We start from the raw sequence: 8,130 nt of genomic DNA, 5'->3' as shown, positions 1-8,130 counted from the left end.
AAATTAAAATGCACATCCTGGGCATGGAGCAGGGAGGCAGAGTGGCAGGAGCTATGAAATAGGAAGCCCCAGCAGACAGCAAAATTGCCCTTGTATGTTAGCTGCAGTAGTAGGATGACCATTAAAAAGGGGATTGTCAACACCTGTGAAGAAAACAACTGGTCATCAATGGGCCATTGACCCCTCAGCTGCCTGAATAGCAAGACCTGGGGTGCCCCGCTCCCACCTCTGCCTGCAACAGTGGAGGGCAGGTCACAGTGTCCCGGATTTCACATTGGTTCATATGGTCACCATACTTACATATCTGTCCTAAAAAATGCCAGTCCCAACCTGCTGTTTCAGGTCTCTGTTCAGCAGAGACTTGCCTACTGTGCTATGGTTTTACAGTGACAAACCAGTAACATACTGCACATTGCCAATATACGATACGCCTGATCAACCTGATTGCCTTCTATGATGAAGTGACTGGCTCTGGGCTGCATTAGCAGGAGCATTGCCAGCAGGCCAAGGGAAGTGATTCTTCCCCTCTATTCAGCACTGGAGAGCCCACATCTGGAGTCCTGTGCCCAGTTTTGAGCCCCATACCATAGAAAGGATGTGGACACGTTGGAGAGAGTCCAGAGAAGGGCAGCGAAAATGGTTCAGGGTCTTGGGGTTATGACTTGTGAGAAGAGACTGAGGGAACTGGGCTTATTTAGTCTGCAGAAGAGGAGACTGAAAGGGGACTTAATAGCAGCCTTCAAGTCCCTGCAGGGGGTTGCAAAGAGGATGGAGCTGGGCTGTTCTCAGTGGGGGCAGATGATGAACAAGGAGCAATGGGCTCAAGCTGCAGCAAGGGAAGCTGAGGTTGGATATTAGGAAGAATTTTCTTACTAGGAGGGTAGTAAATCACTGGAACAGGTTCCCCAGAGGGGTGGTGGACTCTCCATCCTTGGAGGTTTTGAAGACCCAGGTAGACAAAGCCTTGGCTGGGATGATATAGTTGGGGCTGGTCCTGCTTTGAGCAGGGGGTTGGATGACATGTGACCTCCTGAGGTCCCTTCCAACCCTCAATTTCTGTGAGTCTATGATCCTGCTAGTGTCATTTAATGCAGTTTCTCCATTAGTTCAAGTGGTAAAAGCTGTGTTTTCCAAGCTGTTGGTCCTGAATTTTATCCCCAGTAGAACTGATGATTATGATATCTGTGCCCATTATAGTGGCTTCAGGTGCATGAATACTTTGCTTGCCATGATGGAAGATCATGATTTGATCCCCGTCTCCAAAGCTTCACATGCCTGCCTACTGGTCAAAGATGTGCTTGCATGCTCGTCCATTCAGGGAACAGAAATGACACCATTGACTTATCTGAGAAATCGCAACAAACCCATCTAGATTAAACAATGACTGTTGAATACTCATGGAGCTTGACAGATTTTTTTTGTTCAGGAAATGAAGAAACTGGAGCAAAAACTGATTGATCATTTTATATGTTAGTAGCAGAAAAAGAAAGTCAATTATTTTTTTCCTGACAAATTATTTGCTCAGCACTTGTAAGCTTCTGTAAATCAAATACAATAATGTAGAGCTGGTTACTTTTTTCCAATTCACTTCCATCCAAAAATTCAGCTGGTCAAAATCTAAATGTTCATTATAAACATTTTAGCCTTGATAAAATTTTCAACTTTGATGGGAGAAATGTGACATATTGAAATGAATCCCTGGGCTTTTTTCAGTCTGAGTTAAAATTTCAGTTTTGTGTCGATTGTCAAATGAGAAAGTTGATTTTTTATTTTTATTTTTTTATAAAAAAAACCCTTTTGCTGTGAACATTTTCAAATGAAATGATTAGTTCAAAAATTTACATAGGAATAAACTTTTTTCAGTCAGGTCACTGGAAATGTTAATAGTGCTCCTAAGTATGATTCTTTCCAAAAAATGGCTCTATAAAAAGAGCACCTTTGATTATCTATAGAGAGAATAGTCTTTTAATGGCAATTTGGTTTTTAGGTTAGCAGCAATCCAGTGGCTGGACATTGCAGCTAGAAAAAATGAGACCAGAAATAAAGCACAACTGCGTTTTGTAAGGGATTGATCTTTGGAACAAGGTGCTTAAGGAGGCGGTCTATTCTCCATGGCTTAAAGTCTAAATCAAGCCGGTGTCTACCAAGGCAAATGAAGCTGTCAGTGCTCTGTGTGCTCACACACCTGTCTAAGCTTCATCTGAAGTGAGTAACATTAGCACTGATGATGTGGTGGCTTGGCCTTCAGCCCGTGCTAGCATCCAGAGTTCACAACTGGGATCGCTGGAGCCAAGGCCACGTAAGTACTAACAAGTACTCTTTCCTGCCATGGCAGGGGGTCGGACTAGATGATCTACTCAGGTCCCTTCCGGCCCTAGAAACTATGAAACTATAAGCTGTCTAGAGTTGGGGATCCATGCAAGAAAGCAGACCACGGCTCTTTAGATCCTATTAGAGAGCAAACAGTGTTGCATGGTCAATGCATTACACAATCCAGGGCGATCGTGACTGATGCATGGCTGTTACTGTTACCTGGCTTAGATTATGTCAGTGCCCAGTAGGGACTAGGATACTAGCCGTAGGCCGCGATCTAGAGGGCGAACCAGCAGCATCCCACAGCACTCTCCGGTGCTCAGCATTTCCTCCCACCTGCTCTCCGGCACATAGCACCTCCTCTACTCTGCACCATTCAACAACATCTCTGCTGATGTTACCAATTAGTTCTCCCAATGCGTTTGGGCTCTAATCAGGGTTCAGACCCCTGTGGTGCTTGATGCTGTACAAACATGCATTTAAAAAATAGAAACAAACACTCCCTGCACAGCCTAACGCCAGACCCGATAACCGATTGCACGCATGCAGAAGTCCACGTGACTGGATCCCATGTAGGTGGCGCTGGATACGACACATAACGGAAGGGAAGAGCAAGGTAACAGCGAAACAACCCTGATGGGTACCATACGTGATGGACGTCGCATGCCAGCGCCTCTCTCCTGCAAATAGAGCGATTCAAACATCTCTAGGCTTTATCAGGAGAGGGAACACATCCCATATTCAGTCCTCATACACTGGGTGGCTTTACCACCCGCAGAAGGTCATAAGGAAAAAAAGCGTGGCATAGGTGAATGGACAGCAGAGGACCGGAGGGTGGTAGGGAGGGAAGTCTGGGCAGAGCGTGAGGATGGCACGTGCCGAGCAGAGGTGGTGAGCTATCCGAGGCATTTGCTAAATTTGCTCAAGGTAACACATTTCACATCCAGTTTTATTATCAAGGCAATTCACCACAGGAGCACTACACCCTCCGCCTGCAATTTGTTACTCACAGGAGTGTTATCGTATGAGATGACTAGGAAATATATTTGCTATATTTAAGAAGCAGTGAGGGGAGATCCAGGCAGCTACAGATTCCTGACTCTCACCTCCATTGTGTGCCAGGATTTTGAAAGAAAGACTAATAAAGGGCATGCAGGTAAATGGAAAATGGGATGAAGTGCAATGTGGGCTCACCAAAGTAAAACCACATGAGAGTAGCCCAGGACCTTTCTTTCCTAACTGTTTTTTTGGATGGGGGCAATGTGGTAGTACAGGTAAATTAGTAAGGTATCCAGGTTGTGTCTACCACCAGCCCTGATAACTTAGTAAAGCATTTGGTATCATGCTACATGGCGAAGATACAGGAATTAGTACAAGAACTGCATTATGGCAACACATTGGCTAAAGAGGAGACTGTGACAAGGCCTCTCATTCCTCCCCTAGTCTGCTTTTTTTGGGTGCTCTCACCTTCACTCACCCACCAGGCCTGGCTGTTACTGTCTTTTAGATAAAGGAGGCTGTCCTAGGGCTTCTCAAACCTGATCTCAACTCTTGTAACCACAGTCTTTACCTTAAGGGATAATTACGTGAATTCCCTGCAGCTCTGAAGCCCCGGGAACGTCTATCGAGGGTGGCTGCCGAACACGGACATCCGCTGCCAAATCCCTTTTGCACAACTCGCTACCACCTTGTGTCAGAGCCATGACTGTGGGCATCTGTGGTGCAACAAAGCGTGTGGACGTCTGTTTGGTTTCACTTTGTGTCACTGTAAACCTGCTTCTGGCGGCACAAAGGTGGTGTCTGGCTGCAGCCTCAGAAATTAGACAAAGTGTGATGGTGCCATGTGCAAGGTCATTCTCTTGGGATCTAAGAAAAATGAATCCTGCTCTGTAGATCTCATCAGTTGGAAATGAGAGGAGGGGGAAAAAGGTGATCTGACAGATGGAGCTCATTACAGCAGGGATCTAAGCCACCAATATCACATGTTAGGCCACAGCCTTGAACCCAGAGCCTTGGCCTGCCTGCCACAGTGGCTCATCCTGGTCTGCCACCTCCCCAGCTTGGCAGGGGGTAGATACAGGTGGTCAGGACCTGCTATCTGGACCTAGCCCTCTGCCCATGCTGCAACTGGAGTGGCCATCCAGGGTCAGCTGACCATTTAGCCCTTCCTATAAAAGCCTCGGAGGTGCCTGGGCAGCAAGGTTTAGCTTTGTCCTTATGTTGCCTTGTCCTTGGCTGGTGCTTCTGCTGGCTCTTGTGGCGTCTCTGGCTCCCTGATCTGGCTTGCTTGCAGCCCCAGAGTTTGGCCTCACCCTTTGGCTGCCCGTCCTGGCTCTGGCTTGATCTTCCTGCATGCCTGACCTGGCTAGCCTCCTGACCTTGGGCTCTGCCCCAACTTCTGGATCTCTGAATCAGCTCCCGAGGTGGATCTCCTAACTTCTGGCTTCCTGGCTTGCATGCAATCAAACTCCGTGCGCTCTCCTCAGATCTCAGCTGCTTCTTTTGATCCTGGCTGACTCCCAGACCCGCCTGCCCATCACCCAGCCCCGACACCGTGCAAAAGAGCAATGCGGTCGGGGAAGGCACGTCCATGAGGGCTAGGGAAATGGTAATGTCGTGCCCCAGGACATGGCGAGACCTCATCTGGGGTGTTGTGTACAAAGGCCAAGAAAAATGAATTCATTTGGGAGTAGGTGTAGAGAAGGGATGCTAGAAAGATCAGTGGCAGCACTGTACGTGGTGGCTCCAGGCAAACTTTTAGTATCAGGTCCCCTCTTCACCAGAGGTAAAGAGAGTAATAATTGGACAGCAGGAAAAAAATTACCATTTTCTGTCCAGGCCCCGGGCGGCCGCTTGGTTCACCCATGCCTGTGTCCGGCCCTCTTTGGGGGTGTGGGGAGCTTGTCTTACAAGAGGAAATGAAGCGGGCTAGACCTGTTTAAATACAAGTGCAGAGAGGAAGTTCTTGTGACTCTAAATACCTCAAGTGGGGAAAACCCCAGAGAGGAAAAAAACCACCTATTTAATCAAATAGATGACAAGACACACGACCTAAACTTGCCAGGAATAAATGAGAGCGGGGTCCTGGGAGCAGAGACTCACAATGTTCTCGCCTGGCTCTTAGTCAGGCAGATTGTGCGGTGAGGAAGAGTGCACAGGATGAAGCTCTTTGATGCCTGCTTTATTGTGCATATAAACCTGCTGTAACAGGGCAGCTTGACAGGCAGCTCTGCAGCTTAAAGTCCCCAGAGGCGAGAGCAGAAGGAGCAGGCTGGGTGAAGGAGCAGCTTGCAGGCAGGAGGTGAACGGGACCCCAAATCAGTCTGGTACCAAGAAGCAACAGAGTTATTTTAGTGCGCCTTCCCAATGCCCAGAGAAGAGCTAAGGGCTTCTGCTTAATGGTTAATTTATTTGAGGGTGCAAGGACTGCATTTTGTGTTGAAAGGTCTGACTGAGGAGCTCCTCTAGGGAGCAGAGCCAGCCTGCAAGGCAGCAAGCTCGCCAAAGGGCTTACGCCCGTCATTTATCATTATGGAGCACTGCGTTTTATTCCCACACTGAGAGGCATGATCTGGAAGGCCTGTCTCACCCTGTACCCGTGCATTTCCATCCCATCCATTGTAAACAGGGCTGGCTAGAAACACACCCATCTGTCTGGGGGGAAAATAATTGGATTCTTCAATCCAAATCAGTATGAAACCACTTTTTTTTTTTTACGGTTGCAAATGAGAGAAGGGGCTCTATGATGAATGAGATCTATAAGCTACAGAACAGTTTTCTGCCCTGAATCTGCAGTCTATCAGTCCACCACCACCACAATGCCATTCCTATCTAGCTAATAAACCAGTGGTTAAATGCTCACACAGGCAATTTTCAACACAGGTTGAAACCCCTGCTCCTAAACAGGTGCAGCAAGGACTGGACAACATTTGAGGCAAGGATTTCTGGGGGCTACCACATCACCCTTGAAAAAGGTTTTGATTTTTTTTACCATTCTGCATGTTCTGATTCAAACTTGTTTGGCCGGATAATTCCCGGGTGACAGAAGGATGCCGGGGTGCGTCACAGGCAAATCTAAAGCCTTGCTGTTCAATAATGGCCAGAAAACACAGTCCAACCCGCAAAGTCCCACATCCATCCCTCACACGGCTTCACTGATTTCGTTCGGAATGAGACCTGGCATCGACTTGACCCTGAATCATGACATGCACCTGATGGTGTCCAGGGTAGGAAAGTCAGGTGGAGCGCCACGTGCATTTATGCAATGGGAAATCACCCCCTCTCGGGCTGAATTCTCTTTGTGCTGACATCTGGGGTAAAGTGAGAGAAACTCCACCGACACCGCCAGATCTGCTTTAGTGAAACTGGGGTGCAAGGGAGAGAAGCATCAGGCTCCTTGCGCCTAAGCCCTGGTGGATTTGAAAACCTCCTCTAGGAGATTAGGTAGCTTTGCTTGCTATCCTTAGCAACACAGTCCTTGTTAAACCTCAGAGCTGTGGTCAGTCGTTTTGAGGACGGTTTGACTGACAGCCGGTACCTGCTAATGCCTTTCAGTGCTTTGCCCAGCAGCACAGGTGTTGGGCATTTTATTTTATACGTCCGGGCTGGTTTGTGGAGAGAGAGGCACTGGCGGCGAGAGCCATGGGCCAGTTCAGCGTAAGTACAGATAGACAAGGCATCCACCCTCTCGCGTGTTATTTTACATGAGATGATGTAAGTGGGCAAAACGGTTGTTTTAGACCAGCAGTTCTCAATATTTGCTTGCCCTCCAGGCACCCTTGCTAGCTCTTGGCTTTTGCTCATTTTTTGACTATGGAAAAACAACAGAGTGATTGTCCTGTTGCAAAGAATGGAGAAAATGGGGCAAAATGCTCCTGTTTGAAAGCTCTTGGTTTCTCTTGTGAATCGTGTAGGCGTTTGCACGCCTAACTGTGCAGCTCTCATAGGACACCCCCTGGGACCCTCAGTTATGGCACCCCGGGATACAAATGTGTCTTCAATTCTCCCTGGTGTGGCACCTAATTAAATTGCAAACCAAATAGAGATGTTCTTAGCTTTGATGGAGGGCTTTCTCCTGAAATGGGGGCGCTTCTTCCTACAAAGGTATTTCCACCTGCTGTCTGAGATTATGCCTCTCTCCAGTGCCCTGAGTCAGCACCAAAGGAGTCGTCTCCTTTACTATTTGTGATCAGCTCGCATCCCTGTGCAGCTGCTGACTCGGGAAGAGAATCCTTTAACAGGCTATAACAGCTAAAAAGCAGGGGAAGTGGTCATACACAGGCAGCAAGGTTTCCTGAGACTATCAGCTTTGGGGGCCACCAGTGGTTCAGGGACCACAATTGGGGAAGCTGTGGGTTGCAGGTTGCCTGGAAAGTGTGGCTATGATTTTCCGAATGCTGTTAATGAGGGAGCTTGGGGAAGGAGAAAGAGATATTTGTGAATGCTGTTGAAACGCATGGGCATACGAGAGCTTTTTAAGGAAACAGAGGGGCAGAGAGATCCTTATTTAAAATAAGACTAACAACCTGCCCCTCATAACAAAAAAGGTTGATGTGCATGTAGAAACGATGCAAGCCTCTTGAAATTCATGCCCGTGTGCCTCAGAAACCCACTGACGATATCAAAATAATTATTCAAAGAGTGCCAAAAATGTTGATTTTCACGCACGCCGAATTGATCTTTCATGTGATAAAACAATATATTTACTGTACGGTTAAATACAGAGCTGTTTAATTACGCAGCTGTAAGGTTGGCGCATTCAATGAGTCAGCGGCAGCGGTTAGGCAAAGTGCTCAAGTCCTAAACTGTGGCACCCAG

The sequence above is a fragment of the Crocodylus siamensis genome, chromosome 1 (genome assembly GCF_052110815.1).
Source record: "Crocodylus siamensis isolate JL-2025a chromosome 1, ASM5211081v1, whole genome shotgun sequence".
Classification (NCBI taxonomy): Eukaryota; Metazoa; Chordata; order Crocodylia; family Crocodylidae; genus Crocodylus; species Crocodylus siamensis.
The sequence above is the reverse complement of the archived record's forward strand: the minus strand, read 5'-3'. Positions refer to the sequence as shown.